The following is a 7,531-nucleotide window of genomic DNA, read 5'->3' as shown; positions in this document are numbered from 1 at the left end:
AACACACCATAATGCCATTTTTTCTAAATGAATACTTCTCTTGGTATATGTTGCACTACTGTTGGGCAATATGCTCTATAGTCATATCATCTTATCGTTAGCCTGTGAGATAACCGATACACAACATAATCAAGCTAATTTATTTAATTATATACTTAGTTCTATTACTATTATAGTACTATTCCATTCATAAACTCAACGGAATACACTGTAAAAAAAAAAAAAAAAAAAGTAATATATATACATAAAAAAAGCCATATCTCTGACTATAGTCCATCAGCTATTTGCACTTTCATTCATAAAATTTAAATATGTAACCGATACTGTGCTTTTTTACATTAAGGGAACTTATTATTATTACAAACTATAATTGTAACAAATACATGAAAACAAAGAATATTGTAATTACGACAAGAAAATTGGTACATTAAGGTGGAATAATATGTTAAAATATTTAAGTCAAATATGAAAACACGAATGACAATAACAAAGTATTCTGTTTAAAATATAAACAATTACATTTAGCACTGTTGTGCTTCTTTCAGCAAACAATAATCGACATTTATGACCTTATAAAACATTCAAAAGATAAATCTTAACCTATCACAATAATGTTTAGTAGAATCTCTTTTTAATGTATCTTTTTAATTTTACAATATATAAATATATAAATTTAAGTGTCATAAACAGTCCCGTACTTTAAATTTTACACCTGCGCCACAGTTTAGGTAGGGTAAAACGCCGATTAAGATGAAACGAACAGGCGTGTAATTGCGATATTCCTCCTTCAGTTTTAACAAAGCTGCAGAGACAACCGCCCAGGCCTCCCCCATTTTCGCCTGGAAGGTCACCTCTCCAGTGTTTGAGTGTCTGAAGCCGTTGGCTGCTCCTGAACCGTTTGGCTCTTTCTCCACTAGCAAACAGCCCCACAATGTACCTCAATCGCTCTTAAATCTATTTTTAAACGGTTCTATTCCGCTTCACGCCGATGCGAACGGGACCGGACTCTTGTTTGGGAATTTAGCTGACGATCTGCCGCCTCAAAGCGGCTTTATAACGCTTTGTTTGAGCACTATTTGACAAAATAATCGAGGTGGAGGAAATTCCACACAAGCAGTGAAAGGCAGCCCTCGCGCTCATCCGGGTATTAAAGTGAGTGTTTTCTTCATTTTACTCTTTATATCGATAATATAGCATCTTATGTGCCTTAATGTACCTCTGTGTGTTTTTAATTACGATATATAGCGATGTATAATTTGGCAAGGGCATTTCTTTTGGAGGATCTGGCTTGGTGGGGGATGGGCAGCAGTGTGTGTGTGTGTGTACGCGCGAGCGAGTAAATGCAGCACCACTTCAGATTGTTTGGTAGTTTAGGTGTGTGCAAAACATAATTTCATTAGACATTAGTGTCTAATGCTGACACTGTTTTTAGTCAATTATGGATTAAATTGACTTCCTTGCACCTGATGTTATACTGATTATTGGTATTTTAATATTAGGAAGTTCATTTGAACATTTACTCTAATATGCATCATAAAATTAACTCGAGTGGATGTTTTTACATAAATACTGTTCTTTTATTCTGTATAAATTATACACCTCTTGAAAACACTGGTGTTTATTTGAGTGACACTCATTTGTTCTTTATATAAGTAAATATAATATTTTTTGAACATTGTGTGAATTATAATCAGTGTTTATAATCATACTGTAAATGAAGATGAGCTCAAGCACATGACAGTGTTGTGGGCAATGCACTCAACTCTATGAGAGTGGGGGAGGGGAGCTCAACACACATTCAGTGTTTGGCAAACAAGTGTGTGTGTGGAATGACAGGATCATGAATTTATAATTATTAACACATAAAGTGATATTTCTTAGTATGCACACTAGTTATATAGACTTCTTTTGTCAGATCATGCAATGCATATGATTACATTTGACACCAACACAAACTACTACTACTACTACTACTTGTGGCTTATTTTATATTTCACAGTCATTTAGAGAGTACAGTTGTATTTTTAGTGTAAAATCTACTATATAAGATGAATGTGTGTGAGATATTTGGATCATAGTGCTTAGTCTACTGTGGGGGTGGGGAGCTCTGTACTGTGTGTGTGCGTAATTTGAAGGCCATGTGTGTTGGGGAAACTCCCATTGTAATGGCTCACATGTAACCTATTTAGTTCACAATCATTAAAGTCATTTACTATTTGGGGTTAGGTTAACCTAGCTCAATTTTTACAGAACTGCCCTCCAAAATTAGGCCTAAAATAATACACCCTAAAAATACAAACAAAGCATTTTTAATTCTTAATACAGCCTGTCTTGGATTCTATGAGTAGATGATTTGAGTCTCTGAGCCTTTGTTTGAAATCTGCATCTCTCTCTAAGTGGAAGAGTGGCACAGTTATGTAACTAGTGCCTGAGAGTGGATTGAAGCGAGATGTGGGGGATGGGACAGACAGATCCGATCCATTGCGCTTTTTCCCTCTTTTTGCTCCCCCTGCCACCCCTTTCCTTCATTGAGCATAATCACAGCGAGCCAGTCGACATGTTGACGTTTGAGTATGTGCTCTGTTACGGTGCGGTGTCGTTTTTGTTGAGCCTCAAGGTTGAGATGAGATGGGCAGATGGTGGCGTGAGCTTGAAAATGCCTGCCATAGTCTATGCTTTCTTGAACAAGGCCTGTGTTATTTCCTGCAAGGTCATTGAGGAACACTGTTGCTGTAACTTGTCTAGTTGTGCAATTCGATACAGTATAACACATGTTATATGTAAAGTGGATTTTTAGTCGTCCTCGGAAAGCAGCAATAATTAATTTTTTTAAGAAAGTAAACCTTTTTAAAATAACTGGACGCGAGTAATACCGGAAGCCTTGCACATTCAGATTAAAAATGGCATGTTTTTACATTAAAATTGAAGGTTGATACTGTAGAATGCAAACATTTTTGTAATGGTTAACAAATCAGTAGGTCATACGTGTATTACGTGTGTACAGGACATTTGACCTTTTATTTACAGTGGAGATGTCTTTTGGTAGTGGATAGTTTTTTGTAGTTGGGGAAATTTTTGTGAAACCACAAACGTTTCAGGAATAAAAGGCAGTTTTGTCTTTAATGTCATACATTACATTTTCAAGAGCGAGAGAGAAAAAGGTAGCTAATACTTGTCAGTTATTAAATTCTTTCCACTTTGCTGAAAATATATTAAAATATAGGTTTTAAAAAACATTGGTTCACTAAAAAGCATTTTAACATTCATCCCCTTTAAAGTGCTGTTGTTACATCCACGCATTCAAATGAGTGTCGTGCTCTTGCATCTTGTCTCACAATGTTACAAATAGTATAAATAAAAAATAAAAAAAAACCTGTTAACTAGTTGTTTGTAGTAGATGTGCTACATATAATACATAATGTCTAAAATGATTGCAAAAATGACTGTTTTCAAACAGGTTTCTGTATATTCCCTGTCTGTCACTGTTTGTACAAACAGAAACTTCAGCCATCGAATGGTGTATTTACAGTAAGAATATGGAGCTTGTGTAGAAGGAAGTATTTTAGCATACAAAAAATTGCATCACCTTTTAAATTAAGCGTGGCTTACTGTATGTGGAATTTGACACCTAATCAGATGGAAGCCTTTTTCAGCACCTCGTCTATCTGGGTTATCGTGGCTCATGTTATGGACCTTGTGTGTGTGTGTGTGTGTTTGGGGTGGGAGGAGAGGCATCCCGCTGTAGATGAGCAGGACGATCCCTGGTGTGATTGACTTCACCATGGTCAGCTTCCCTCTGTAAATGATTCCCAGAAACTGCTAGCTGACTAAATGTAGGTATCAGTTACAGCAAGTTCAGATGTGCTGTTATACATAGTTTTGCAGTGTTGTGAAAGCATAAAAAATAGCACAGCACTCTGTGTGGGGGACAAAATTCAGGTTGAGGAGAGATACGACCTGAAGTATAAATTTAATGGGGCTGCATCAAAAAATCGATGCAGAATCGATTTGTGGCCCAATTGTGAGATTTCCGAATGCATCGCTAATCTCTCTGGAATCGATTCTGAGTTTATATTTTAACAGCAGATGGTGCTCTTATCTAGTTTTTAATCTGCATACTCAAATGCTCATGAAGAAGTCTGTAATTTCACCTCGGCTCAGAATGGTTTTATGACGCCAGATGTAATGTAATGTAAACACACCCTTGTAATTCACTTAAACCTTATCGAATTTTGTGAATGATTATTTTAGGTTCAGCGTGGGTAAGGATTTGGAAACAAGCATAGTACGACTGTTTTTAAAGCCTGCAGCGCCATCTGCTGTTCAAAACTATGCTCCGAATCGACTCGGATCGCAATGCTTTCGGGAAATTTCAGAATCGATGCGGAATCATTTTTCAGTTCGCGATGCATCGATTTATTTTTCCAGCCCTAAAAAAAAAGTAATAAATGACAAATATGGCTGTGTGAAAACCTTTTACAGGCCAAATTGCATATGAATAGTAATGTTATTAGAATGATTTTCAAGGTATTTTAAGATGCTGTACAAGAGATAGAATTAACAAAAGGAAAGTTTGGGCGGGACTATCAGTGTATGACCAATAAAATATCCTAGGGTCAAAGTATGGGAAACCTGTTTGGACACAGTCAGTGTTTACACAACTGGTGGCACTGAAATTGCGCAACTTACCTTAAAGAAATCATAAATATCAGTCAACTATTTAGGAACTCTAAAATGATGACTCATTTATTAACCAGCACAAATATAAGGCAGTAAAGCAGATGCAAACTTGAAGGCATTGTTTTACTGAACTAGAATACAAATCTTTTCTCATTATGTTGTCTGACCTCAGGCTGTTTACCTTTTGTCTATGTTGACTCGGGTTCTGTGAAACACAGATATGACCGTAAGTGGAAGTAAAACTTGAGAAAGCGACTTCCCCTTCTCTTTGCCAACGAGTAACACCGGTTACTGGTTTTCTCATAACATATGTTTTTTAGATCATCTGAATGATCTGGCTTCTTATTACTCCTTATTTGTGCGGCGTGGTATACCTTTTTAGGATGTTTATTAAGCATGACTTAATAATAATGATGTTTTAGGGCATTATGCAAATATTTTACCCTGTGTGTTTACCATTCTTCAAACAGGTCCAAGGGGCAGTCATATATCACATCATGTTGGTTTTAATTCCCAGATTAAAGGTACTATACATGAGCGAGAGCTTAAACTTGCAGACTGGTTGTTCATGTGCTCAGCTGCAGTGGTGTTTGGGGGATGGGCAGATTTGTGACCTGTGCTTTAGCTGTTCATTTGTCTCTTCCTGCTCTCTGACAGACTAATGAAACCCCTGTAGCGCCCCTCCCCCCATCCACACAGTTGCATGCTTTTGTTTTGTGACCTGAAGGTCAAGTTCAACATGTAAATCTACAGCGGTACCAAGTGCTCTAAAGGGCACATTTTGTTTGAGAAATAAGGAAATGTTTAAAGGCAGAGAGTTTTATCAGGAACTTGCAGTTCACCTTATGTGACATTGGTGGCTATTTGTGAATATTCAACAGTTTTCAGCAGCATGATGTAATAAATTTTTCGGATCAGCAAGAAGAAAAATATATAAATTTGCAACCCTCTACAGACACCTTGGCAATTGAATCGCCGTTGGCTTAGTTTACTCACCAGACTGGTATGTATGTATGTGTATATATATTAGGGCTGTAGCTATCGAATATTTTAGTAATCGAGTATTCTACCAAAAATTCCATCGATTAATCGAGTAATCGGATAAAATGTGTTTTTGCTTAATTAAAGTGCAATATTAATTATGCAAGAGAAAATAAGAATCCTGGGTCTCTTAAAATGAACAAGCTTACTTTTTTAGAAAATTTTAATTTTTTTAAATGCATAGAATGCAATGCATACATTAAAAATGAACATTTAATTATTACCCATTGTTTCTCTGTCTGTACTTGTACTGTGAACAATGACAATAAAGTTGACAGATGAATTAAGTGCATTTAAGTGCCATTCAGTTGGGGTTTTAAATAAAGCATTTTCTGAGATGCACATTAAACATTAAAAACATAAATTTAATTTATCTTTTAATTATTGAAAATTAAGCAAACCTAACTTTTTGGTAAACAAAGGGGATTTACTATTAAAAATAAAACATGGAAGAAATGTTGTGTGATTAAACCTTAAAAAAAATGATGTTTGATTTCTTTTTTTTTTTAATCTAAACCGGACTTTTATTTTGATGGGTTGACGTACCTTTACAGTTCTGTGTATGTGATGTGACGCTAGTTTTACTCAAATCAAACGGTCAAATGCTCATGAAGTGACTCTCAGAGCAGTTCTGGAGATGTTATTCATGTGTTCACGTCCTTATTTAGTGAGACAGTGGATTCATAAATAAATGAAGAAGCGCTTCTGCGCCATTCCTTAACACAGACACTCAGAACATGCAGGATTCATATTTAAATATACTGTTCCGGCTTAATATTTACAGATATTAGTCCATATCATGATTTGATGTAAGTGCAATGACCTATTTTTGATTAATTCATTCAAAATTTGGCAAATTCCATGCCATTCCGCGTTAAACTGTGAATTCCATTTTTATGACTGGAGTCTGCGATTCCCTCCGCGTTTTCTGCATCGCGGAAATCATAGGGCCCTAGTTGTGGTATGCCAGCTCTATCTTGCAATGGACACACGCCACGACGTTTACTTTTGCCCGCGCCCTCAAATCAAAACACTGCTGATTCCTTGCAGTATGCCATTTCTTTTATATATATATATATATTAGGGGTGTAACGGTACGCAAAATTCACGGTTCGGTACGTACCTCGGTTTTAAAGTCACGTTTCGGTTCATTTTCGGTACAGTAAGGGAAAGAAATGGAAACATTAAACTGCAGGTTGTTCATTACTATAAACTTTTTTTAACAATTTGTTTACAAATTACTCAAACCAATATCATATAATAAAATATAATGAAAAATATAAATAAATAACTATGATTACAGTGCAGTATTACCAATCCCAGCTTGTAGGCCTGCTCATATTTAAAAAAAAATATATAACTTTTCCAAAGTGTCAAGTTGCAGCATGAGCAGTTTCAGTTTTTAGACCTGCTCAGATTTCGTTATTGCGTTGGACCGATCGGAATTAAGAGCAAAGGTCTGTTCAAATGCTGACGGGAGCTGCGTTTGAATTACAATCATTTTTTTCCTAGTTGTAGTGATGTTTACACTCGCGTGATGCCTTTTGAAAACCTTAGGCCAGTGACACACTGGCATATTGCACCTGTCAAACATAGTCTATTTAGCCGTCAATACTGTTGACGGTGTCCTTTATTAGAAGGCTTTATATTTATGCTCAACATGAAGTAGATCCTGGTCTGTCGGCGGTTTCCCTCTATGTCACCTACAGTAGCAGCAGTGCGCCATCGCCGCGTCAGATTCTGGTGTGTAAAGACACAAAAAAAGCGAGGCAGCCGTCACGCAACTGACACGCAGCAGAAACGCCACTCT

At 36.4% G+C, this 7,531-nt stretch overlaps 1 protein-coding gene across 1 annotated transcript in view; it reads left to right on the top strand.

The window, feature by feature from the left end:
- Window positions 1-821: 821 nt before the first annotated feature.
- The window catches only part of tbl1xr1a (TBL1X/Y related 1a), a 70,213-nt gene continuing 63,503 nt past the window's right edge, over window positions 822-7,531 (top strand). The window contains exon 1 of the mRNA XM_059538289.1: window positions 822-1,152. The gene's annotated coding sequence lies outside the window, so the exon portion shown is untranslated. The remainder of the gene's footprint in view (window positions 1,153-7,531) is intronic.

The sequence above is a fragment of the Carassius carassius genome, chromosome 44, assembly GCF_963082965.1.
Source record: "Carassius carassius chromosome 44, fCarCar2.1, whole genome shotgun sequence".
NCBI classification, from domain to species: Eukaryota; Metazoa; Chordata; class Actinopteri; order Cypriniformes; family Cyprinidae; genus Carassius; species Carassius carassius.
This window is presented reverse-complemented; position numbering and strand designations above follow the sequence as displayed.